The sequence below is a fragment of the Myxine glutinosa genome, chromosome 2, assembly GCF_964187855.1.
Source record: "Myxine glutinosa chromosome 2, kmMyxGlut1.1, whole genome shotgun sequence".
Classification (NCBI taxonomy): Eukaryota; Metazoa; Chordata; class Myxini; order Myxiniformes; family Myxinidae; genus Myxine; species Myxine glutinosa.
Genome location: NC_136262.1, coordinates 190,470,096 through 190,496,863, shown reverse-complemented (window position 1 = coordinate 190,496,863; position 26,768 = coordinate 190,470,096). Strand labels below are relative to the sequence as shown.

The following is a 26,768-nucleotide window of genomic DNA, read 5'->3' as shown; positions in this document are numbered from 1 at the left end:
TTCGTGGCTGTGAGGTGTTTTTAATTTCGTGGCTGTGAAGTGTTTTTAATTTCGTGGCTGTGGGGTGTTTTTAATTTCGTGTTTCGTGGCTGTGAGGTGTTTTTAATTACGTGGCTGTGAGGTGTTTTTAATTACGTGTTTCGTGGATGTGAGGTGTTTTTAATTATGTGTTTCGTGGCTGTGAGGTGTTTTTTATTTCATGTTTCGTGGTGGTGAGGTGTTTTTAATTACGTGGCTGTGAGGTGTTTTTAATTTCGTGGCTGTGAGGTGTTTTTAATTTCGTGTTTCGTGGCTGGAGGTGTTTTTAATTACGTGGCTGTGAGGTGTTTTTAATTATGTGTTTCATGGCTGTGAGGTGTTTTTAATTTCGTGTTTCGTGGTGGTGAGGTGTTTTTAATTACGTGGCTGTGAGGTGTTTTTATTACGTGTTTTATTGCCATGAGGTGTTTTTAATTACGTGTTTCGTGGCTGTGAGGTGTTTTTAATGATGTGTTTCGTGGCTGTGAGGTGTTTTTAATTTCGTGTTTCGTGGTGGTGAGGTGTTTTTAATTTTGTGGATGTGAGGTGTTTTTATTACGTGTTTTATGGCTGTGCGGTGTTTTTATTTTCGTGGTGGTGAGGTGTTTTTAATTACGGGGTGGTGAGGTGTTTTTAATTTCGTGATGGTAAGGTGTTTTTAATTACGTGGCTGTGAGGTGTTTTTAATTATGTGTTTCGTGGCTGTGAGGTGTTTTTAATTTCGTGGCTGTGAAGTGTTTTTAATTTCGTGGCTGTGGGGTGTTTTTAATTTCGTGTTTCGTGGCTGTGAGGTGTTTTTAATTACGTGGCTGTGAGGTGTTTTTAATTACGTGTTTCGTGGATGTGAGGTGTTTTTAATTATGTGTTTCGTGGCTGTGAGGTGTTTTTAATTTCATATTTCGTGGTGGTGAGGTGTTTGTAATTACGTGGCTGTGAGGTGTTTTTAATTTCGTGGCTGTGAGGTGTTTTTAATTTCGTGTTTCGTGGCTGGAGGTGTTTTTAATTACGTGGCTGTGAGGTGTTTTTAATTATGTGTTTCGTGGCTGTGAGGTGTTTTTAATTACGTGGCTGTGAGGTGTTTTTATTACGTGTTTTATTGCTATGAGGTGTTTTTAATTACGTGTTTCGTGGCTGTGAGGTGTTTTTAATTATGTGTTTCGTGGCTGTGAGGTGTTTTTAATTTCGTGTTTCGTGGTGGTGAGGTGTTTTTAATTTCGTGGATGTGAGGTGTTTTTATTACGTGTTTTATGGCTGTGCGGTGTTTTTATTTTTGTGGTGGTGAGGTGTTTTTAAGTACGGGGTGGTGAGGTGTTTTTAATTTCGTGATGGTGAGGTGTTTTTAATGGCGTGTTTTATGGCTGTGAGGTGTTTTTATGACGTGTTTTATGGCTGTGAGGTGTTTTCAATTTCGTGGCTGTGAGGTGTTTTTAATTACGTGGCTGTGAGGTGTTTTTAATTACGTGTTTCGTGGCTGTGAGGTGTTTTTAATTTCGTGGCTGTGAAGTGTTTTTAATTTCGTGGCTGTGAGGTGTTTTTAATTTTGTGTTTCGTGGCTGTGAGGTGTTTTTAATTTCGTGTTTTGTGGCTGCGAGGTGTTTTTAATTTCGTGTTTTGTGGCTGCGAGGTGTTTTTTATTACGTGGCTGTGAGGTGTTTTTAATTTCGTGTTTTGTGGCTGTGAGGTGTTTTTAATTTCGTGTTTCGTGGCTGTGAGGTGTTCTTAATTACCTGGCTGTGAGGTGTTTTTAATTTCGTGTTTTGTGGCTGCGAGGTGTTTTTAATTTCGTCTTTCATTGCTTTGAGGTGTTTTTAATTTCGTGTTTCGTGGCTGTGAGGTGTTTTTAATTACGTGGCTGTGAGGTGTTTTTAATTACGTGTTTCGTGGCTGTGAGGTGTTTTTAATTTCGTGGCTGTGAGGTGTTTTTATTTCGTAGTTGTGAGGTGTTTTTAATTTCGTGTTTCGTGTCTGTGAGGTGTTTTTAATTACATGTTTCATGGCTGTGAGGTGTTTTTATTAAGTGTTTCATGGCTGGGAGGTGTTTTTAATTACATGTTTTGTGGCTGTGAGGTGTTTTAATTACATGTTTCGTGGATGTGAGGTGTTTTTAATGATGTGTTTCGTGGCTGTGAGGTGTTTTTAATGATGTGTTTCGTGGCTGTGAGGTGTTTTTAATTTCGTGGCTGTGAGGTGTTTTTAATTACATGTTTTGTGGCTGTGAGATGTTTTTAATTTCATGTTTCGTGGCTGTGAGGTGTTTTTATTACGTGTTTCGTGGCTGTGAGGTGTTTTTAATTACATGTTTCGTGGCTGTGAGGTGTTTTTAATTATGTTTCGTGGCTGTGAGGTGTTTTTAATTACCTGGTTGTGAGGTGTTTTTAATTTCGTGTTTTGTGGCTGCGAGGTGTTTTTAATTACGTGGCTGGGAGGTGTTTTTAATTTCGTGTTTTGTGGCTGTGAGGTGTTTTTAATTTCGTGTTTTCTGGCTGCGAGGTGTTTTTAATTTCGTGTTTTGTGGCTGCGAGGTGTTTTTAATTACGTGGCTGTGAGGTGTCTTTAATTTCGTGTTTTGTGGCTGTGAGGTGTTTTTAATTTCGTGTTTCGTGGCTGTGAGGTGTTTTTAATTACCTGGCTGTGAGGTGTTTTTAATTTCGTGTTTTGTGGCTGCGAGGTGTTTTTAATTACGTGGCTGTGAGGTGTTTTTAATTACGTGTTTTGTGGCTGTGAGGTGTTTTTAATTTCGTCTTTCATTGCTTTGAGGTGTTTTTAATTTCGTGTTTCGTGGCTGTGAGGTGTTTTTAATTACGTGGCTGTGAGGTGTTTTTAATTACGTGTTTCGTGGCTGTGAGGTGTTTTTAATTTCGTCTTTCATTGCTTTGAGGTGTTTTTAATTTCGTGTTTCGTGGCTGCGAGGTGTTTTTAATTACGTGGCTGTGAGGTGTTTTTAATTACGTGTTTCGTGGCTGTGAAGTGTTTTTAATTTCGTCTTTCATTGCTTTGAGGTGTTTTTAATTTCGTGTTTCGTGGCTGTGAGTTGTTTTTAATTACGTGGCTGTGAGGTGTTTTTAATTACGTGTTTCGTACGATGTGAGGTGTTTTTAATTATGTGTTTCGTGGCTGTGAGGTGTTTTTAATTTCATGTTTCGTGGTGGTGAGGTGTTTTTAATTACGTGGCTGTGAGGTGTTTGTAATTTCGTGGCTGTGAGGTGTTTTTAATTTCGTGGCTGTGAGGTGTTTCTAATTACGTGGCTGTGAGGTGTTTTTAATTTCGTGTTCTGTGGCTGTGAGGTGCTTTTAATTACGTGGCTGTGGGGTGTTTTTAATTTCGTGGTTGTGAGGTGTTTTTAATTTCGTGTTTCGTGTCTGTGAGGTGTTTTTAATTATGTGGCTGTGAGTTGTTTTAATTGCGAGGCTGTGAGGTGTTTTTAATTGCGTGTTTCGTGGCTGTGAGGTGTTTTTAATTTCGTGGCTGTGAAGTGTTTTTAATTTCGTGGCTGTGAGGTGTTTTTAATTTCGTGTTTCGTGGCTGTGAAGTGTTTTTAATTACGTGGCTGTGAGGTGTTTTTAATTACGTGTTTCGTGGATGTGAGGTGTTTTTAATTATGTGTTTCGTGGCTGTGAGGTGTTTTTAATTATGTGTTTCGTGGCTGTGAGGTGTTTTTAATTTCATGTTTCGTGGTGGTGAGGTGTTTTTAATTACGTGGCTGTGAGGTGTTTTTATTACATGTTTTATTGCTGTGAGGTGTTTTTAATTTCGTGGCCGTGAGGTGTTTCTTATTTCGTGGCTGTGAGGTGTTTTTAATTTCGTGGCTGTGAGGTGTTTTTAATTTCGTGTTTCGTGGCTGGAGGTGTTTTTAATTACGTGGCTGTGAGGTGTTTTTAATTTCGTGTTTTGTGGCTGTGAAAAGAAAAGAAAAAAACACCTTTAGAGGCCATTTTTCCCCGCAAGGGGGGGTTGGCCTTTTTCGGGAACTGTGGTTGTTGTTGTTTTTCGGTCCCCTTTTTGAAGCAATGTTTTACGGCCGGATGCCCTTCCTGACGCCAACCCTTTTTGCCGCCTTTAACGACAAGCAGGGAATTACCAGTGAACTGGTACTCAATTTGCCGACCTCGGAAGGATGACAAGCTGAGTCAACCCCCCTGGCGTTAATTCAGCGATTGACCGGGATTCGAACCCAGGATCCTAGGAATCCTAAGCCGGCACCCTAGCCGCTAGCCCAACACCAGGGATATGTGAGGTGTTTTTAATTTCGTGTTTTGTGGCTGCGAGGCGTTTTTAATTTCGTGTTTTGTGGCTGCGAGGTGTTTTTAATTACGTGGCTGTGAGGTGTTTTTAATTTCGTGTTTTGTGGCTGTGGGGTGCTTTTAATTACGTGGCTGTGAGGTGTTTTTAATTACATGGCTGTGAGGTGTTTTTAATTTCGTGTTTCGTGGCTGTGAGGTGTTTTTAATTTCGTGGCTGTGAGGTGTTTTTAATTTCATGGCTGTGAGGTGTTTTTATTTACGTGGCTGTGAGGTGTTTTTAATTTCGTGTTTTGTGGCTGTGAGGTGCTTTTAATTACGTGGCTGTGGGGTGTTTTTAATTTCGTGGTTGTGAGGTGTTTTTAATTTCGTGTTTCGTGTCTGTGAGGTGTTTTTAATTACGTGGCTGTGAGGTGTTTTAATTACGAGGCTGTGAGGTGTTTTTAATTGCGTGTTTCGTGGCTGTGAGGTGTTTTTAATTTCGTGGCTGTGAAGTGTTTTTAATTTCGTGGCTGTGAGGTGTTTTTAATTGCGTGTTTCGTGGCTGTGAGGTGTTTTTAATTACGTGGCTGTGAGGTGTTTTTAATTACGTGGCTGTGAGGTGTTTTAATTACGTGGCTGTGAGGTGTTTTTAATTACGTGGCTGTGAGGTGTTTTAATTACGTGGCTGTGAGGTGTTTTTAATTGCGTGTTTCGTGGCTGTGAGGTGTTTTTAATTACGTGGCTGTGAGGTGTTTTAATTACGTGGCTGTGAGGTGTTTTAATTACGTGGCTGTGAGGTGTTTTAATTACGTGGCTGTGAGGTGTTTTTAATTACGAGGCTGTGAGGTGTTTTTAATTACGTGGCTGTGAGGTGTTTTAATTACGTGGCTGTGAGGTGTTTTTAATTGCGTGTTTCGTGGCTGTGAGGTGTTTTTAATTTCGTGGCTGTGAAGTGTTTTTAATTTCGTGGCTGTGAGGTGTTTTTAATTTCGTGTTTCGTGGCTGTGAGGTGTTTTTAATTACGTGGCTGTGAGGTGTTTTTAATTACGTGTTTCGTGGATGTGAGGTGTTTTTAATTATGTGTTTCGTGGCTGTGAGGTGTTTTTAATTATGTGTTTCGTGGCTGTGAGGTGTTTTTAATTTCATGTTTCGTGGTGGTGAGGTGTTTTTAATTACGTGGCTGTGAGGTGTTTTTATTACATGTTTTATTGCTGTGAGGTGTTTTTAATTTCGTGGCCGTGAGGTGTTTTTTATTTCGTGGCTGTGAGGTGTTTTTAATTATGTGTTTCGTGGCTGTGAGGTGTTTTTAATTTCGTGGCTGTGAGGTGTTTTTAATTACATGTTTCGTGGCTGTGAGGTGTTTTTAATTACGTGTTTCGTGGCTGTGAGGTGTTTTTAATTACGTATTTCGTGGCTGTGAGGTGTTTTTAATTACGTGTTTCGTGGCTGTGAGGTGTTTTTAATTTCGTGGCTGAGAGGTGTTTTTAATTTTGTATTTCGTGGCTGTGAGGTGTTTTTAATTACGTGTTTCGTGGCTGTGAGGTGTTTTTAATTTCGTGGCTGAGAGGTGTTTTTAATTACGTGTTTCATGGCTGTGAGGTGTTTTTAATTTTGTGGCTGTGAGGAGTTTTTAATTTCGTGGCTGTGAGGTGTTTTTAATTACATGTTTCGTGGCTGTGAGGTGTTTTTAATTTCGTGGCTGAGAGGTGTTTTTAATTACGTGTTTCATGGCTGTGAGGAGTTTTTAATTTCGTGGCTGTGATGTGTTTTTAATTGCATGTTTCGTGGCTGTGAGGTGTTTTTAATTTCGTGGCTGTGAGGTGTTTTTAATTTTGTGGCTGTGAGGTGTTTTTAATTTCGTGGCTGTGAGGTGTTTTTAATTTTGTGGCTGTGAGGTGTTTTTAATTTCGTGGCTGTGAGGTGTTTTTAATTTCGTGGCTGTGAGGTGTTTTGAATTACATGTTTCATGGCTGTGAGGTGTTTTTAATTACATGTTTCGTGGCTGTGAGGTGTTTTTAATTGCATGTTTCATGGCTGTGAGGTGTTTTTAATTTCGTGGCTGTGAGGTGTTTTTAATTTCGTGGCTGTGAGGTGTTTTTCATTATGTGTTTCGTGGCTGTGAAGTGTTTTTAATTTCGTGGCTGTGAGGTGTTTTTAATTACATGTTTCATGGCTGTGAGGTGTTTTTAATTCCGTGTTTTGTGGCTGTGAGGTATTTTTAATTTCGTGGCTGAGGTGTTTTTAATTACATGTTTTGTGGCTGTGAGGTGTTTTTAATTACGTGTTTTGTGGCTGTGAGGTGTTTTTAATTTCATGTTTCGTGGCTGTGAGGTGTTTTTATTACGTGTTTTGTGGCTGTGAGGTGTTTTTAGCCGCATCGCAGACGCTGCTAATAGAGTGCCCTCTGCTGTTGTTGTTGTTCTTCTTGTTCTTCTTCTTCTTGTTCTTGCAGGGAAGACAAAACCTCAAAGCCCCACCCATTCTGGGAACCATAGCTCCACCCATTTTGGGAGAGGCTTCATATAAACAAATATCCACCATTTTATTAACTCGCATAGCTTTGAGGCCTGTTTTGTAGGCCCGTGGTGTCTTCCTCTCTCACACAGGTTTATTTCAAATCAAATTCGATATATCAATTCCATTTTTCACAGTCGCCAACATAGTTTTAGACTCGGTTGAAAAAAAACGGGAAGAAAATCCGATGGAAGTTGCCCTTTATAGAACGAAATGAATTCTCAAAGGCCTGTAACTTCAAGTCCATTGAGATTTTTTTTTTTTAAATCGCGGCATGGTCAGTCATACACCGCCCGAAATAAGAGACGGGAAAATGCCGATATATATATATTTTGTTTAAATCGCGGCATGGTCAGTAATACACCGCCCTAAATAACAGACGGGAAAATGCCGAGATATATTAAAAATTCGTCCATTTGATGACAATCGTCACGATGAAATATTGAATTTATACGTCGTCACAATAATGTGGAGAGAGGAGCATAGCTTCGTTCACGTGTCGCCACACATGGGAAATTGCCGATATATATTTTTTTTAATCGCGGCATGCTCAGTCATACACCGCCTGAAATAACAGACGGGAAAATGCCGAGATATATTAAAAATTCGTCCATTTGATGACAATCGTCACGATGAAATATTTAATTTATACGTCTTCACAATAATGTGGAGAGAGGAGCATAGCTTCGTTCACGTGTCGCCACACACGGGAAATTGCCGAGATATATATATTTTTAAATCGCGGCATGGTCAGTCATACACCGCCTGAAATAACAGACGGGAAAATGCCGAGATATATTAAAAATTCGTCGCCACACATGGGAAATTGCCGAGATATATTTTCACTTTGCACAAAAATAACATCAAGTAATCGAATCAATAGGAATGTCCTGTGCCTATAACATCGACGTTATAGGCACAGGTGCATCTAGGCATTGTGTAACATCGACGCGGCTTTTGTTTTAATTAAAACTTTTTGTACTTGTTAATTATGTGTTTCGTGGCTGTGAGGTGTTTTTAATTTCGTGGCTGTGAGGTGTTTTTAATTTCATGTTTCGTGGCTGTGAGGTGTTTTTATGACGTGTTTCGTGGCTGTGAGGTGTTTTTAATTACATGTTTCGTGGCTGTGAGGTGTTTTTTATTTCATGTTTCTTGGCTGTGAGGTGTTTTTAATGATGTGTTTCGTGGCTGTGAGGTGTTTTTAATTATGTTTCGTGGCTGTGAGGTGTTTTTAATTACCTGGCTGTGAGGTGTTTTTAATTTCGAGTTTTGTGGCTGCGAGGTGTTTTTAATTACGTGGCTGTGAGGTGTTTTTAATTTCGTGTTTTGTGGCTGTGAAAAGAAGAAAAAAAAACACCTTTAGAGGCCATTTTTCCCCGCAAGCGGGGGTTGGCCTTTATCGGGAACTGTGGTTGTTGTTGTTTTTCGGTCCCCTTTTTGAAGCAATGTTTTACGGCCGGATGCCCTTCCTGACGCCAACCCTTTTTGCCGCCTTTAACGACAAGCAGGGAATTACCAGTGAACTGGTACTCAATTTGCCGACCTCGGAAGGATGACAAGCTGAGTCAACCCCCCTGGCGTTAATTCAGCGATTGACCGGGATTCGAACCCAGGATCCTAAGAATCCTAAGCCGGCACCCTAGCCGCTAGCCCAACACCAGGGATATGTGAGGTGTTTTTAATTTCGTGTTTTGTGGCTGCGAGGCGTTTTTAATTTCGTGTTTTGTGGCTGCGAGGTGTTTTTAATTACGTGGCTGTGAGGTGTTTTTAATTTCGTGTGTTGTGGCTGTGAGGTGTTTTTAATTACGTGGCTGTGAGGTGTTTTTAATTTTGTGTGTTGTGGCTGCGAGGTGTTTTTAATTACGTGGCTGTGAGGTGTTTTTAATTTCGTGTGTTGTGGCTGCGAGGTGTTTTTAATTACGTGGCTGTGAGGTGTTTTTAATTTCGTGTGTTGTGGCTGTGAGGTGTTTTTAATTTCGTGTTTCGTGGCTGTGAGGTGTTTTTAATTACCTGGCTGTGAGGTGTTTTTAATTTCGTGTTTTGTGGCTGTGAGGTGCTTTTAATTACGTGGCTGTGAGGTGTTTTTAATTACATGGCTGTGAGGTGTTTTTAATTTCGTGTTTCGTGGCTGTGAGGTGTTTTTAATTTCGTGGCTGTGAGGTGTTTATAATTTCATGGCTGTGAGGTGTTTTTAATTTCGTGGCTGTGAGGTGTTTTTAATTTCATGGCTGTGAGGTGTTTTTAATTTCGTGTTTTGTGGCTGTGAGGTGTTTTTAATTACGTGGCTGTGAGGTGTTTTTAATTTCATGGCTGTGAGGTGTTTTTATTTACGTGGCTGTGAGGTGTTTTTAATTTCGTGTTTTGTGGCTGTGAGGTGCTTTTAATTACGTGGCTGTGGGGTGTTTTTAATTTCGTGGTTGTGAGGTGTTTTTAATTTCGTGTTTCGTGTCTGTGAGGTGTTTTTAATTACGTGGCTGTGAGGTGTTTTAATTACGAGGCTGTGAGGTGTTTTTAATTGCGTGTTTCGTGGCTGTGAGGTGTTTTTAATTTCGTGGCTGTGAAGTGTTTTTAATTTCGTGGCTGTGAGGTGTTTTTAATTTCGTGTTTCGTGGCTGTGAGGTGTTTTTAATTACGTGGCTGTGAGGTGTTTTTAATTACGTGTTTCGTGGATGTGATGTGTTTTTAATTATGTGTTTCGTGGCTGTGAGGTGTTTTTAATTTCATGTTTCGTGGTGGTGAGGTGTTTTTAATTACGTGGCTGTGAGGTGTTTTTATTACATGTTTTATTGCTGTGAGGTGTTTTTAATTTCGTGGCCGTGAGGTGTTTTTTATTTCGTTGCTGTGAGGTGTTTTTAATTATGTGTTTCGTGGCTGTGAGGTGTTTTTAATTCCGTGTTTTGTGGATGTGAGGTGTTTTTATTAAGTGTTTCATGGCTGGGAGGTGTTTTTAATTACATGTTTCGTGGCTGTGAGGTGTTTTTAATTTCGTGTTTCATGGCTGTGAGGTGTTTTTATTAAGTGTTTCATGGCTGGGAGGTGTTTTTAATTACATGTTTCGTGGCTGTGAGGTGTTTTAATTACATGTTTCCTGGATGTGAGGTATTTTTAATGATGTGTTTCGTGGCTGTGAGGTGTTTTTAATTATGTGTTTCGTGGCTGTGAGGTGTTTTTAATTTCGTGGCTGAGGTGTTTTTAATTACATGTTTTGTGGCTGTGAGGTGTTTTTAATTACATGTTTTGTGGCTGTGAGGTGTTTTTAATTTCATGTTTCGTGGCTGTGAGGTGTTTTTATTACGTGTTTTGTGGCTGTGAGGTGTTTTTAATTACATGTTTCGTCGCTGTGGGGTGTTTTAAATTTCATGTTTCTTGGCTGTGAGTTGTTTTTAATGATGTGTTTCGTGGCTGTGAGGTGTTTTTAATTACCTGGCTGTGAGGTGTTTTTAATTTCCTGTTTTGTGGCTGTGAGGTGTTTTTAATTTCGTGTTTTGTGGCTGCGAGGTGTTTTTAATTTCGTGTTTTGTGGCTGCGAGGTGTTTTTAATTACGTGGCTGTGAGGTGTTTTTAATTTCGTGTTTTGTGGCTGCGAGGTGTTTTTAATTTCGTCTTTCATTGCTTTGAGGTGTTTTTAATTTCGTGTTTCGTGGCTGTGAGGTGTTTTTAATTACATGGCTGTGAGGTGTTTTTAATTACGTGTTTCGTGGCTGTGAGGTGTTTTTAATTTCGTGGCTGTGAGGTGTTTTTATTTCGTGGTTGTGAGGTGTTTTTAATTTCGTGTTTCGTGTCTGTGAGGTGTTTTTAATTACATGTTTCATGGCTGTGAGGTGTTTTTATTAAGTGTTTCATGGCTGGGAGGTGTTTTTAATTACATGTTTCGTGGCTGTGAGGTGTTTTAATTACATGTTTCGTGGATGTGAGGTGTTTTTAATGATGTGTTTCGTGGCTGTGAGGTGTTTTTAATGATGTGTTTCGTGGCTGTGAGGTGTTTTTAATTTCGTGGCTGTGAGGTGTTTTTAATTACATGTTTTGTGGCTGTGAGGTGTTTTTAATTTCATGTTTCGTGGCTGTGAGGTGTTTTTATTACATGTTTCGTGGATGTGAGGTGTTTTTAATTACATGTTTCGTGGCTGTGAGGTGTTTTTAATTATGTTTCGTGGCTGTGAGGTGTTTTTAATTACCTGGTTGTGAGGTGTTTTTAATTTCGTGTTTTGTGGCTGCGAGGTGTTTTTAATTACGTGGCTGTGAGGTGTTTTTAATTTCGTGTTTTGTGGCTGTGAGGTGTTTTTAATTTCGTGTTTTCTGGCTGCGAGGTGTTTTTAATTTCGTGTTTTGTGGCTGCGAGGTGTTTTTAATTACGTGGCTGTGAGGTGTCTTTAATTTTGTGTTTTGTGGCTGTGAGGTGTTTTTAATTTCGTGTTTCGTGGCTGTGAGGTGTTTTTAATTACCTGGCTGTGAGGTGTTTTTAATTTCGTGTTTTGTGGCTGCGAGGTGTTTTTAATTACGTGGCTGTGAGGTGTTTTTAATTACGTGTTTTGTGGCTGTGAGGTGTTTTTAATTTCGTCTTTCATTGCTTTGAGGTGTTTTTAATTTCGTGTTTCGTGGCTGTGAGGTGTTTTTAATTACGTGGCTGTGAGGTGTTTTTAATTACGTGTTTCGTGGCTGTGAGGTGTTTTTAATTTCGTCTTTCATTGCTTTGAGGTGTTTTTAATTTCGTGTTTCGTGGCTGCGAGGTGTTTTTAATTACGTGGCTGTGAGGTGTTTTTAATTACGTGTTTCGTGGCTGTGAAGTGTTTTTAATTTCGTCTTTCATTGCTTTGAGGTGTTTTTAATTTCGTGTTTCGTGGCTGTGAGGTGTTTTTAATTACGTGGCTGTGAGGTGTTTTTAATTACGTGTTTCGTGGCTGTGAAGTGTTTTTAATTTCGTCTTTCATTGCTTTGAGGTGTTTTTAATTTCGTGTTTTGTGGCTGTGAGGTGTTTTTAATTACGTGGCTGTGAGGTGTTTTTAATTACGTGTTTCGTACGATGTGAGGTGTTTTTAATTATGTGTTTCGTGGCTGTGAGGTGTTTTTTATTTCATGTTTCGTGGTGGTGAGGTGTTTTTAATTACGTGGCTGTGTGGTGTTTGTAATTTCGTGGCTGTGAGGTGTTTTTAATTTCGTGGCTGTGAGGTGTTTTTAATTACGTGGCTGTGAGGTGTTTTTAATTTCGTGTTCTGTGGCTGTGAGGTGCTTTTAATTACGTGGCTGTGGGGTGTTTTTAATTTCGTGGTTGTGAGGTGTTTTTAATTTCGTGTTTCGTGTCTGTGAGGTGTTTTTAATTACGTGGCTGTGAGGTGTTTTAATTGCGAGGCTGTGAGGTGTTTTTAATTGCGTGTTTCGTGGCTGTGAGGTGTTTTTAATTTCGTGGCTGTGAAGGGTTTTTAATTTCGTGGCTGTGAGGTGTTTTTAATTTCGTGTTTCGTGGCTGTGAGGTGTTTTTAATTACGTGGCTGTGAGGTGTTTTTAATTACGTGTTTCGTGGATGTGAGGTGTTTTTACTTGTGTGTTTCGTGGCTGTGAGGTGTTTTTAATTTCATGTTTTGTGGTGGTGAGGTGTTTTTAATTACGTGGCTGTGAGGTGTTTTTATTACATGTTTTATTGCTGTGAGGTGTTTTTAATTTTGTGGCCTTGAGGTGTTTCTTATTTCGTGGCTGTGAGGTGTTTTTAATTATGTGTTTCGTGGCTGTGAGGTGTTTTTAATTTCGTGGCTGTGAGGTGTTTTTAATTACATGTTTCGTGGCTGTGAGGTGTTTTTAAATCCGTGTTTTGTGGATGTGAGGTATTTTTAATTTCGTGTTTCATGGCTGTGAGGTGTTTTTATTAAGTGTTTCATGGCTGGGAGGTGTTTTTAATTATATGTTTCGTGGCTGTGAGGTGTTTTTAATTATGTGTTTCGTGGCTGTGAGGTGTTTTTAATTTCGTGGCTGTGAGGTGTTTTTAATTACATGTTTTGTGGCTGTGAGTTGTTTTTAATTACGCGTTTTGTGGCTGTGAGGTGTTTTTAATTTCATGTTTCGTGGCTGTGAGGTGTTTTTATTACGTGTTTCGTGGCTGTGAGGTGTTTTTAATTACATGTTTCGTTGCTGTGATGTGTTTTAAATTTCATGTTTCTTGGCTGTGAGTTGTTTTTAATGATGTGTTTCGTGGCTGTGAGGTGTTTATAATTGCCTGGCTGTGAGGTGTTTTTAATTTCGTGTTTTGTGGCTGCGAGGTGTTTTTAATTACGTGGCTGTGAGGTGTTTTTAATTTCCTGTTTTGTGGCTGTGAGGTGTTTTTAATTTCGTGTTTTGTGGCTGCGAGGTGTTTTTAATTTCGTGTTTTGTGGCTGCGAGGTGTTTTTAATTACGTGGCTGTGAGGTGTTTTTAATTTCGTGTTTTGTGGCTGTGAGGTGTTTTTAATTTCGTGTTTCGTGGCTGCGAGGTGTTTTTAATTTCGTCTTTCATTGCTTTGAGGTGTTTTTAATTTCGTGTTTCGTGGCTGTGAGGTGTTTTTAATTACGTGGCTGTGAGGTGTTTTTAATTACGTGTTTCGTGGCTGTGAGGTGTTTTTAATTTCGTGGCTGTGATGTGTTTTTAATTTCGTGGCTGTGAGGTGTTTTTAATTACATGTTTCATTGCTGTGAGGTGTTTTTATTAAGTGTTTCATGGCTGGGAGGTGTTTTTAATTACATGTTTCATGGCTGTGAGGTGTTTTAATCACATGTTTCGTGGATGTGAGGTGTTTTTAATGATGTGTTTCGTGGCTGTGAGGTGTTTTTAATGATGTGTTTCGTGGCTGTGAGGTGTTTTTAATTACATGTTTTGTGGCTGTGAGGTGTTTTTAATTACGTGTTTTGTGGCTGTGAGGTGTTTTTAATTTCATGTTTCGTGGCTGTGAGGTGTTTTTATTACGTGTTTCGTGGCTGTGAGGTGTTTTTAATTACATGTTTCGTGGCTGTGAGGTGTTTTTACTTATGTTTCGTGGCTGTGAGGTGTTTTTAATTACCTGGCTGTGAGGTGTTTTTAATTTCGTGTTTTGTGGCTGCGAGGTGTTTTTAATTTCGTGTTTTGTGGCTGAGGTGTTTTTAATTTCGTGTTTTGTGGCTGCGAGGTGTTTTTAATTTCGTGTTTTGTGGCTGCGAGGTGTTTTTAATTACGTGGCTGTGAGGTGTTTTTAATTTCGTGTTTTGTGGCTGTGGGGTGTTTTTAATTTCGTGTTTCGTGGCTGTGAGGTGTTTTTAATTACCTGGCTGTGAGGTGTTTTTAATTTCGTGTTTTGTGGCTGCGAGGTGTTTTTAATTACGTGGCTGTGAGGTGTTTTTAATTACATGTTTTGTGGCTGTGAGGTGTTTTTAATTTCGTCTTTCATTGCTTTGAGGTGTTTTTAATTTCGTGTTTCGTGGCTGTGAGGTGTTTTTAATTACGTGGCTGTGAGGTGTTTTTAATTACGTGTTTCGTAGCTGTGAGGTGTTTTTAATTTCGTCTTTCATTGCTTTGAGGTGTTTTTAATTTCGTGTTTCGTGGCTGTGAGGTGTTTTTAATTACGTGGCTGTGAGGTGTTTTTAATTACGTGTTTCGTGGCTGTGAGGTGTTTTTAATTTCGTGGCTGTGAAGTGTTTTTAATTTCGTGGCTGTGGGGTGTTTTTAATTAGGTGTTTCGTGGCTGTGAGGTGTTTTTAATTACGTGGCTGTGAGGTGTTTTTAATTACGTGTTTCGTGGATGTGAGGTGTTTTTAATTATGTGTTTCGTGGCTGTGAGGTGTTTTTAATTACGTGGCTGTGAGGTGTTTTTAATTTCGTGGCTGTGAGGTGTTTTTAATTACGTGGCTGTGAGGTGTTTTTAATTTCGTGTTTTGTGGCTGTGAGGTGTTTTTATTTACGTGGCTGTGAGGTGTTTTTAATTTCGTGTTTTGTGGCTGTGAGGTGCTTTTAATTACGTGGCTGTGGGGTGTTTTTAATTTCGTGGTTGTGAGGTGTTTTTAATTTCGTGTTTTGTGTCTGTGAGGTGTTTTTAATTACGTGGCTGTGAGGTGTTTTAATTACGAGGCTGTGAGGTGTTTTTAATTGCGTGTTTCGTAGCTGTGAGGTGTTTTTAATTTCGTGGCTGTGAAGTGGTTTTAATTTCGTGGCTGTGAGGTGTTTTTAATTTCGTGTTTCGTGGCTGTGAGGTGTTTTTAATTACGTGGCTGTGAGGTGTTTTTAATTACGTGTTTCATGGATGTGAGGTGTTTTTAAGTATGTGTTTCGTGGCTGTGAGGTGTTTTTAATTTCATGTTTCGTGGTGGTGAGGTGTTTTTAATTATGTGGCTGTGAGGTGTTTTTATTACATGTTTTATTGCTGTGAGGTGTTTTTAATTTCGTGGCTGTGAGGTGTTTTTTATTTCGTGGCTGTGAGGTGTTTTTAATTATGTGTTTCGTGGCTGTGAGGTGTTTTTAATTTCGTGGCTGTGAGGTGTTTTTAATTACATGTTTCGTGGCTGTGAGGTGTTTTTAAATCCGTGTTTTGTGGATGTGAGGTATTTTTAATTTCGTGTTTCATGGCTGTGAGGTGTTTTTATTAAGTGTTTCATGGCTGGGAGGTGTTTTTAATTACATGTTTCGTGGCTGTGAGGTGTTTTAATTACATGTTTCCTGGATGTGAGGTGTTTTTAATGATGTGTTTCGTGGCTGTGAGGTGTTTTTAATTATGTGTTTCGTGGCTGTGAGGTGTTTTTAATTTCGTGGCTGTGAGGTGTTTTTAATTACGTTTTGTGGCTGTGAGGTGTTTTTAATTACGTGTTTTGTGGCTGTGAGGTGTTTTTAATTTCATGTTTCGTGGCTGTGAGGTGTTTTTATGACGTGTTTCGTGGCTGTGAGGTGTTTTTAATTACACGTTTCGTCGCTTGAGGTGTTTTAAATTTCATGTTTCTTGGCTGTGAGTTGTTTTTAATGATGTGTTTCGTGGCTGTGAGGTGTTTTTAATTACCTGGCTGTGAGGTGTTTTTAATTTCGTGTTTTGTGGCTGCGAGGTGTTTTTAATTACGTGGCTGTGAGGTGTTTTTAATTTCCTATTTTGTGGCTGTGAGGTGTTTTTAATTTCGTGTTTTGTGGCTGCGAGGTGTTTTTAATTTCGTGTTTTGTGGCTGCGAGGTGTTTTTAATTACGTGGCTGTGAGGTGTTTTTAATTGCATGTTTTGTGGCTGTGAGGTGTTTTTAATTTCGTGTTTCGTGGCTGTGAGGTGTTCTTAATTACCTGGCTGTGAGGTGTTTTTAATTTCGTGTTTTGTGGCTGCGAGGTGTTTTTAATTTCGTCTTTCATTGCTTTGAGGTGTTTTTAATTTCGTGTTTCGTGGCTGTGAGGTGTTTTTAATTACGTGGCTGTGAGGTGTTTTTAATTTCGTGTTTCGTGTCTATGAGGTGTTTTTAATTACATGTTTCATGGCTGTGAGGTGTTTTTATTAAGTGTTTCATGGCTGGGAGGTGTTTTTAATTACATGTTTCGTGGCTGTGAGGTGTTTTAATTACATGTTTCGTGGATGTGAGGTGTTTTTAATGATGTGTTTCGTGGCTGTGAGGTGTTTTTAATTTCGTGGCTGTGAGGTGTTTTTAATTACATGTTTTGTGGCTGTGAGGTGTTTTTAATTACGTGTTTTGTGGCTGTGAGGTGTTTTTAATTTCATGTTTCGTGGCTGTGAGGTGTTTTTATTGCGTGTTTCGTGGCTGCGAGGTGTTTTTAATTACAGGTTTCGTGGCTGTGAGGTGTTTTTAATTATGTTTCGTGGCTGTGAGGTGTTTTAATTACCTGGCTGTGAGGTGTTTTTAATTTCGTGTTTTGTGGCTGCAAGGTGTTTTTAATTACGTGGCTGTGAGGTGTTTTTAATTTCGTGTTTTGTGGCTGTGAGGTGTTTTTAATTTCGTGTTTTGTGGCTGCGAGGTGTTTTTAATTTCGTGGTTTGTGGCTGCGAGGTGTTTTTAATTACGTGGCTGTGAGGTGTTTTTAATTTCGTGTTTTGTGGCTGTGAGGTGTTTTTAATTTCGTGTTTCGTGGCTGTGAGGTGTTTTTAATTACCTGGCTGTGAGGTGTTTTTAATTTCGTGTTTTGTGGCTGCGAGGTGTTTTTAATTACGTGGCTGTGAGGTGTTTTTAATTACGTGTTTTGTGGCTGTGAGGTGTTTTTAATTTCGTCTTTCATTGCTTTGAGGTGTTTTTAATTTCGTGTTTCGTGGCTGTGAGGTTTTTTTAATTGCGTGGCTGTGAGGTGTTTTTAATTACGTGTTTCGTGGCTGTGAGGTGTTTTTAATTTCGTCTTTCATTGCTTTGAGGTGTTTTTAATTTCGTGTTTAGTGGCTGCGAGGTGTTTTTAATTACGTGGCTGTGAGGTGTTTTTAATTACGTGTTTCGTGGCTGTGAAGTGTTTTTAATTTCGTCTTTCATTGCTTTGAGGTGTTTTTATTTTCGTGTTTCGTGGCTGTGAGGTGTTTTTAATTACGTGGCTGCTAGGTGTTTTTAATTACGTGTTTCGTGGCTGTGAGGTGTTTTTAATTTCGTGGCTGTGAAGTGTTTTTAATTTCGTGGCTGTGGGGTGTTTTTAATTTCGTGTTTCGTGGCTGTGAGGTGTTTTTAATTACGTGGCTGTGAGGTGTTTTTAATTACGTGTTTCGTAGCTGTGAGGTGTTTTTAATTTCGTCTTTCATTGCTTTGAGGTGTTTTTAATTTCGTGTTTCGTGGCTGTGAGGTGTTTTTAATTACGTGGCTGTGAGGTGTTTTTAATTACGTGTTTCGTAGCTGTGAGGTGTTTTTAATTTCGTGGCTGTGAAGTGTTTTTAATTTCGTGGCTGTGGGGTGTTTTTAATTAGGTGTTTCGTGGCTGTGAGGTGTTTTTAATTACGTGTTTCGTGGATGTGAGGTGTTTTTAATTACGTGTTTCGTGGCTGTGAAGTGTTTTTAATTTCGTGGCTGTGAGGTGTTTTTAATTTCGTGGCTGTGAGGTGTTTTTAATTACGTGGCTGTGAGGTGTTTTTAATTTCGTGTTTTGTGGCTGTGAGGTGTTTTTATTTACGTGGCTGTGAGGTGTTTTTAATTTCGTGTTTTGTGGCTGTGAGGTGCTTTTAATTACGTGGCTGTGGGGTGTTTTTAATTTCGTGGTTGTGAGGTGTTTTTAATTTCGTGTTTTGTGTCTGTGAGGTGTTTTTAATTACGTGGCTGTGAGGTGTTTTAATTACGAGGCTGTGAGGTGTTTTTAATTGCGTGTTTCGTAGCTGTGAGGTGTTTTTAATTTCGTGGCTGTGAAGTGGTTTTAATTTCGTGGCTGTGAGGTGTTTTTAATTTCGTGTTTCGTGGCTGTGAGGTGTTTTTAATTACGTGGCTGTGAGGTGTTTTTAATTACGTGTTTCATGGATGTGAGGTGTTTTTAAGTATGTGTTTCGTGGCTGTGAGGTGTTTTTAATTTCATGTTTCGTGGTGGTGAGGTGTTTTTAATTATGTGGCTGTGAGGTGTTTTTATTACATGTTTTATTGCTGTGAGGTGTTTTTAATTTCGTGGCTGTGAGGTGTTTTTTATTTCGTGGCTGTGAGGTGTTTTTAATTATGTGTTTCGTGGCTGTGAGGTGTTTTTAATTTCGTGGCTGTGAGGTGTTTTTAATTACATGTTTCGTGGCTGTGAGGTGTTTTTAAATCCGTGTTTTGTGGATGTGAGGTATTTTTAATTTCGTGTTTCATGGCTGTGAGGTGTTTTTATTAAGTGTTTCATGGCTGGGAGGTGTTTTTAATTACATGTTTCGTGGCTGTGAGGTGTTTTAATTACATGTTTCCTGGATGTGAGGTGTTTTTAATGATGTGTTTCGTGGCTGTGAGGTGTTTTTAATTATGTGTTTCGTGGCTGTGAGGTGTTTTTAATTTCGTGGCTGTGAGGTGTTTTTAATTACATGTTTTGTGGCTGTGAGGTGTTTTTAATTACGTGTTTTGTGGCTGTGAGGTGTTTTTAATTTCATGTTTCGTGGCTGTGAGGTGTTTTTATGACGTGTTTCGTGGCTGTGAGGTGTTTTTAATTACACGTTTCGTCGCTGTGAGGTGTTTTAAATTTCATGTTTCTTGGCTGTGAGTTGTTTTTAATGATGTGTTTCGTGGCTGTGAGGTGTTTTTAATTACCTGGCTGTGAGGTGTTTTTAATTTCGTGTTTTGTGGCTGCGAGGTGTTTTTAATTACGTGGCTGTGAGGTGTTTTTAATTTCCTATTTTGTGGCTGTGAGGTGTTTTTAATTTCGTGTTTTGTGGCTCCGAGGTGTTTTTAATTTAGTGTTTTGTGGCTGCGAGGTGTTTTTAATTACGTGGCTGTGAGGTGTTTTTAATTGCATGTTTTGTGGCTGTGAGGTGTTTTTAATTTCGTGTTTCGTGGCTGTGAGGTGTTCTTAATTACCTGGCTGTGAGGTGTTTTTAATTTCGTGTTTTGTGGCTGCGAGGTGTTTTTAATTTCGTCTTTCATTACTTTGAGGTGTTTTTAATTTCGTGTTTCGTGGCTGTGAGGTGTTTTTAATTACGTGGCTGTGAGGTGTTTTTAATTACGTGTTTCGTGGCTGTGAGGTGTTTTTAATTACGTGGCTGTGAGGTGTTTTTAATTACGTGTTTCGTGGATGTGAGGTGTTTTTAATTATGTGTTTCGTGGCTGTGAGGTGTTTTTAATTACGTGGCTGTGAGGTGTTTTTAATTACGTGTTTCGTGGCTGTGAAGTGTTTTTAATTTCGTGGCTGTGAGGTGTTTTTAATTTCGTGGCTGTGAGGTGTTTTTAATTACGTGGCTGTGAGGTGTTTTTAATTTCGTGTTTTGTGGCTGTGAGGTGTTTTTATTTACGTGGCTGTGAGGTGTTTTTAATTTCGTGTTTTGTGGCTGTGAGGTGCTTTTAATTACGTGGCTGTGGGGTGTTTTTAATTTCGTGGTTGTGAGGTGTTTTTAATTTCGTGTTTTGTGTCTGTGAGGTGTTTTTAATTACGTGGCTGTGAGGTGTTTTAATTACGAGGCTGTGAGGTGCTTTTAATTGCGTGTTTCGTAGCTGTGAGGTGTTTTTAATTTCGTGGCTGTGAAGTGGTTTTAATTTCGTGGCTGTGAGGTGTTTTTAATTTCGTGTTTCGTGGCTGTGAGGTGTTTTTAATTACGTGGCTGTGAGGTGTTTTTAATTACGTGTTTCATGGATGTGAGGTGTTTTTAAGTATGTGTTTCGTGGCTGTGAGGTGTTTTTAATTTCATGTTTCGTGGTGGTGAGGTGTTTTTAATTATGTGGCTGTGAGGTGTTTTTATTACATGTTTTATTGCTGTGAGGTGTTTTTAATTTCGTGGCTGTGAGGTGTTTTTTATTTCGTGGCTGTGAGGTGTTTTTAATTATGTGTTTCGTGGCTGTGAGGTGTTTTTAATTTCGTGGCTGTGAGGTGTTTTTAATTACATGTTTCGTGGCTGTGAGGTGTTTTTAAATCCGTGTTTTGTGGATGTGAGGTATTTTTAATTTCGTGTTTCATGGCTGTGAGGTGTTTTTATTAAGTGTTTCATGGCTGGGAGGTGTTTTTAATTACATGTTTCGTGGCTGTGAGGTGTTTTAATTACATGTTTCCTGGATGTGAGGTGTTTTTAATGATGTGTTTCGTGGCTGTGAGGTGTTTTTAATTATGTGTTTCGTGGCTGTGAGGTGTTTTTAATTTCGTGGCTGTGAGGTGTTTTTAATTACGTTTTGTGGCTGTGAGGTGTTTTTAATTACGTGTTTTGTGGCTGTGAGGTGTTTTTAATTTCATGTTTCGTGGCTGTGAGGTGTTTTTATGACGTGTTTCGTGGCTGTGAGGTGTTTTTAATTACACGTTTCGTCGCTTGAGGTGTTTTAAATTTCATGTTTCTTGGCTGTGAGTTGTTTTTAATGATGTGTTTCGTGGCTGTGAGGTGTTTTTAATTACCTGGCTGTGAGGTGTTTTTAATTTCGTGTTTTGTGGCTGCGAGGTGTTTTTAATTACGTGGCTGTGAGGTGTTTTTAATTTCCTATTTTGTGGCTGTGAGGTGTTTTTAATTTCGTGTTTTGTGGCTGCGAGGTGTTTTTAATTTCGTGTTTTGTGGCTGCGAGGTGTTTTTAATTACGTGGCTGTGAGGTGTTTTTAATTGCATGTTTTGTGGCTGTGAGGTGTTTTTAATTTCGTGTTTCGTGGCTGTGAGGTGTTCTTAATTACCTGGCTGTGAGGTGTTTTTAATTTCGTGTTTTGTGGCTGCGAGGTGTTTTTAATTTCGTCTTTCATTGCTTTGAGGTGTTTTTAATTTCGTGTTTCGTGGCTGTGAGGTGTTTTTAATTACGTGGCTGTGAGGTGTTTTTAATTTCGTGTTTCGTGTCTATGAGGTGTTTTTAATTACATGTTTCATGGCTGTGAGGTGTTTTTATTAAGTGTTTCATGGCTGGGAGGTGTTTTTAATTACATGTTTCGTGGCTGTGAGGTGTTTTAATTACATGTTTCGTGGATGTGAGGTGTTTTTAATGATGTGTTTCGTGGCTGTGAGGTGTTTTTAATTTCGTGGCTGTGAGGTGTTTTTAATTACATGTTTTGTGGCTGTGAGGTGTTTTTAATTACGTGTTTTGTGGCTGTGGGGTGTTTTTAATTTCATGTTTCGTGGCTGTGAGGTGTTTTTATTGCGTGTTTCGTGGCTGCGAGGTGTTTTTAATTACATGTTTCGTGGCTGTGAGGTGTTTTTAATTATGTTTCGTGGCTGTGAGGTGTTTTAATTACCTGGCTGTGAGGTGTTTTTAATTTCGTGTTTTGTGGCTGCAAGGTGTTTTTAATTACGTGGCTGTGAGGTGTTTTTAATTTCGTGTTTTGTGGCTGTGAGGTGTTTTTAATTTCGTGTTTTGTGGCTGCGAGGTGTTTTTAATTTCGTGGTTTGTGGCTGCGAGGTGTTTTTAATTACGTGGCTGTGAGGTGTTTTTAATTTCGTGTTTTGTGGCTGTGAGGTGTTTTTAATTTCGTGTTTCGTGGCTGTGAGGTGTTTTTAATTACCTGGCTGTGAGGTGTTTTTAATTTCGTGTTTTGTGGCTGCGAGGTGTTTTTAATTACGTGGCTGTGAGGTGTTTTTAATTACGTGTTTTGTGGCTGTGAGGTGTTTTTAATTTCGTCTTTCATTGCTTTGAGGTGTTTTTAATTTCGTGTTTCGTGGCTGTGAGGTTTTTTTAATTGCGTGGCTGTGAGGTGTTTTTAATTACGTGTTTCGTGGCTGTGAGGTGTTTTTAATTTCGTCTTTCATTGCTTTGAGGTGTTTTTAATTTCGTGTTTAGTGGCTGCGAGGTGTTTTTAATTACGTGGCTGTGAGGTGTTTTTAATTACGTGTTTCGTGGCTGTGAAGTGTTTTTAATTTCGTCTTTCATTGCTTTGAGGTGTTTTTATTTTCGTGTTTCGTGGCTGTGAGGTGTTTTTAATTACGTGGCTGCTAGGTGTTTTTAATTACGTGTTTCGTGGCTGTGAGGTGTTTTTAATTTCGTGGCTGTGAAGTGTTTTTAATTTCGTGGCTGTGGGGTGTTTTTAATTTCGTGTTTCGTGGCTGTGAGGTGTTTTTAATTACGTGGCTGTGAGGTGTTTTTAATTACGTGTTTCGTAGCTGTGAGGTGTTTTTAATTTCGTCTTTCATTGCTTTGAGGTGTTTTTAATTTCGTGTTTCGTGGCTGTGAGGTGTTTTTAATTACGTGGCTGTGAGGTGTTTTTAATTACGTGTTTCGTAGCTGTGAGGTGTTTTTAATTTCGTGGCTGTGAAGTGTTTTTAATTTCGTGGCTGTGGGGTGTTTTTAATTAGGTGTTTCGTGGCTGTGAGGTGTTTTTAATTACGTGTTTCGTGGATGTGAGGTGTTTTTAATTACGTGTTTCGTGGCTGTGAAGTGTTTTTAATTTCGTGGCTGTGAGGTGTTTTTAATTTCGTGGCTGTGAGGTGTTTTTAATTACGTGGCTGTGAGGTGTTTTTAATTTCGTGTTTTGTGGCTGTGAGGTGTTTTTATTTACGTGGCTGTGAGGTGTTTTTAATTTCGTGTTTTGTGGCTGTGAGGTGCTTTTAATTACGTGGCTGCGGGGTGTTTTTAATTTCGTGGTTGTGAGGTGTTTTTAATTTCGTGTTTTGTGTCTGTGAGGTGTTTTTAATTACGTGGCTGTGAGGTGTTTTAATTACGAGGCTGTGAGGTGTTTTTAATTGCGTGTTTCGTAGCTGTGAGGTGTTTTTAATTTCGTGGCTGTGAAGTGGTTTTAATTTCGTGGCTGTGAGGTGTTTTTAATTTCGTGTTTCGTGGCTGTGAGGTGTTTTTAATTACGTGGCTGTGAGGTGTTTTTAATTACGTGTTTCATGGATGTGAGGTGTTTTTAAGTATGTGTTTCGTGGCTGTGAGGTGTTTTTAATTTCATGTTTCGTGGTGGTGAGGTGTTTTTAATTATGTGGCTGTGAGGTGTTTTTATTACATGTTTTATTGCTGTGAGGTGTTTTTAATTTCGTGGCTGTGAGGTGTTTTTTATTTCGTGGCTGTGAGGTGTTTTTAATTATGTGTTTCGTGGCTGTGAGGTGTTTTTAATTTCGTGGCTGTGAGGTGTTTTTAATTACATGTTTCGTGGCTGTGAGGTGTTTTTAAATCCGTGTTTTGTGGATGTGAGGTATTTTTAATTTCGTGTTTCATGGCTGTGAGGTGTTTTTATTAAGTGTTTCATGGCTGGGAGGTGTTTTTAATTACATGTTTCGTGGCTGTGAGGTGTTTTAATTACATGTTTCCTGGATGTGAGGTGTTTTTAATGATGTGTTTCGTGGCTGTGAGGTGTTTTTAATTATGTGTTTCGTGGCTGTGAGGTGTTTTTAATTTCGTGGCTGTGAGGTGTTTTTAATTACATGTTTTGTGGCTGTGAGGTGTTTTTAATTACGTGTTTTGTGGCTGTGAGGTGTTTTTAATTTCATGTTTCGTGGCTGTGAGGTGTTTTTATGACGTGTTTCGTGGCTGTGAGGTGTTTTTAATTACACGTTTCGTCGCTGTGAGGTGTTTTAAATTTCATGTTTCTTGGCTGTGAGTTGTTTTTAATGATGTGTTTCGTGGCTGTGAGGTGTTTTTAATTACCTGGCTGTGAGGTGTTTTTAATTTCGTGTTTTGTGGCTGCGAGGTGTTTTTAATTACGTGGCTGTGAGGTGTTTTTAATTTCCTATTTTGTGGCTGTGAGGTGTTTTTAATTTCGTGTTTTGTGGCTCCGAGGTGTTTTTAATTTCGTGTTTTGTGGCTGCGAGGTGTTTTTAATTACGTGGCTGTGAGGTGTTTTTAATTGCATGTTTTGTGGCTGTGAGGTGTTTTTAATTTCGTGTTTCGTGGCTGTGAGGTGTTCTTAATTACCTGGCTGTGAGGTGTTTTTAATTTCGTGTTTTGTGGCTGCGAGGTGTTTTTAATTTCGTCTTTCATTGCTTTGAGGTGTTTTTAATTTCGTGTTTCGTGGCTGTGAGGTGTTTTTAATTACGTGGCTGTGAGGTGTTTTTAATTTCGTGTTTCGTGTCTATGAGGTGTTTTTAATTACATGTTTCATGGCTGTGAGGTGTTTTTATTAAGTGTTTCATGGCTGGGAGGTGTTTTTAATTACATGTTTCGTGGCTGTGAGGTGTTTTAATTACATGTTTCGTGGATGTGAGGTGTTTTTAATGATGTGTTTCGTGGCTGTGAGGTGTTTTTAATTTCGTGGCTGTGAGGTGTTTTTAATTACATGTTTTGTGGCTGTGAGGTGTTTTTAATTACGTGTTTTGTGGCTGTGAGGTGTTTTTAATTTCATGTTTCGTGGCTGTGAGGTGTTTTTATTGCGTGTTTCGTGGCTGCGAGGTGTTTTTAATTACATGTTTCGTGGCTGTGAGGTGTTTTTAATTATGTTTCGTGGCTGTGAGGTGTTTTAATTACCTGGCTGTGAGGTGTTTTTAATTTCGTGTTTTGTGGCTGCGAGGTGTTTTTAATTACGTGGCTGTGAGGTGTTTTTAATTTCGTGTTTTGTGGCTGTGAGGTGTTTTTAATTTCGTGTTTTGTGGCTGCGAGGTGTTTTTAATTTCGTGGTTTGTGGCTGCGAGGTGTTTTTAATTACGTGGCTGTGAGGTGTTTTTAATTTCGTGTTTTGTGGCTGTGAGGTGTTTTTAATTTCGTGTTTCGTGGCTGTGAGGTGTTTTTAATTACCTGGCTGTGAGGTGTTTTTAATTTCGTGTTTTGTGGCTGCGAGGTGTTTTTAATTACGTGGCTGTGAGGTGTTTTTAATTACGTGTTTTGTGGCTGTGAGGTGTTTTTAATTTCGTCTTTCATTGCTTTGAGGTGTTTTTAATTTCGTGTTTCGTGGCTGTGAGGTTTTTTTAATTACGTGGCTGTGAGGTGTTTTTAATTACGTGTTTCGTGGCTGTGAGGTGTTTTTTATTTCGTCTTTCATTGCTTTGAGGTGTTTTTAATTTCGTGTTTAGTGGCTGCGAGGTGTTTTTAATTACGTGGCTGTGAGGTGTTTTTAATTACGTGTTTCGTGGCTGTGAAGTGTTTTTAATTTCGTCTTTCATTGCTTTGAGGTGTTTTTATTTTCATGTTTCGTGGCTGTGAGGTGTTTTTAATTACGTGGCTGCTAGGTGTTTTTAATTACGTGTTTCGTGGCTGTGAGGTGTTTTTAATTTCGTGGCTGTGAAGTGTTTTTAATTTCGTGGCTGTGGGGTGTTTTTAATTTCGTGTTTCGTGGCTGTGAGGTGTTTTTAATTACGTGGCTGTGAGGTGTTTTTAATTACGTGTTTCGTGGATGTGAGGTGTTTTTAATTATGTGTTTCGTGGCTGTGAGGTGTTTTTTATTTCATGTTTCGTGGTGGTGAGGTGTTTTTAATTACGTGGCTGTGAGGTGTTTTTAATTTCGTGGCTGTGAGGTGTTTTTAATTTCGTGTTTCGTGGCTGGAGGTGTTTTTAATTACGTGGCTGTGAGGTGTTTTTAATTATGTGTTTCATGGCTGTGAGGTGTTTTTAATTTCGTGTTTCGTGGTGGTGAGGTGTTTTTAATTACGTGGCTGTGAGGTGTTTTTATTACGTGTTTTATTGCCATGAGGTGTTTTTAATTACGTGTTTCGTGGCTGTGAGGTGTTTTTAATGTGTTTCGTGGCTGTGAGGTGTTTTTAATTTCGTGTTTCGTGGTGGTGAGGTGTTTTTAATTTTGTGGATGTGAGGTGTTTTTATTACGTGTTTTATGGCTGTGCGGTGTTTTTATTTTCGTGGTGGTGAGGTGTTTTTAATTACGGGGTGGTGAGGTGTTTTTAATTTCGTGATGGTAAGGTGTTTTTAATTACGTGGCTGTGAGGTGTTTTTAATTATGTGTTTCGTGGCTGTGAGGTGTTTTTAATTTCGTGGCTGTGAGGTGTTTTTAATTACATGTTTCGTGGCTGTGAGGTGTTTTTAAATCCGTGTTTTGTGGATGTGAGGTATTTTTAATTTCGTGTTTCATGGCTGTGAGGTGTTTTTATTAAGTGTTTCATGGCTGGGAGGTGTTTTTAATTACATGTTTCGTGGCTGTGAGGTGTTTTAATTACATGTTTCCTGGATGTAAGGTGTTTTTAATGATGTGTTTCGTGGCTGTGAGGTGTTTTTAATTATGTGTTTCGTGGCTGTGAGGTGTTTTTAATTTCGTGGCTGTGAGGTGTTTTTAATTACATGTTTTGTGGCTGTGAGGTGTTTTTAATTACGTGTTTTGTGGCTGTGAGGTGTTTTTAATTTCATGTTTCGTGGCTGTGAGGTGTTTTTATGACGTGTTTCGTGGCTGTGAGGTGTTTTTAATTACACGTTTCGTCGCTGTGAGGTGTTTTAAATTTCATGTTTCTTGGCTGTGAGTTGTTTTTAATGATGTGTTTCGTGGCTGTGAGGTGTTTTTAATTACCTGGCTGTGAGGTGTTTTTAATTTCGTGTTTTGTGGCTGCGAGGTGTTTTTAATTACGTGGCTGTGAGGTGTTTTTAATTTCCTATTTTGTGGCTGTGAGGTGTTTTTAATTTCGTGTTTTGTGGCTGCGAG

General features: G+C 39.0%; 1 protein-coding gene across 1 annotated transcript in view; it reads left to right on the top strand.

Annotated features, from left to right (window-relative positions):
- LOC137420975 (lipoprotein lipase) overlaps window positions 1–26,768 on the top strand; it is a 211,720-nt gene that overhangs the window by 140,540 nt on the left and 44,412 nt on the right. The gene's annotated exons all lie outside the window — the stretch shown is intronic.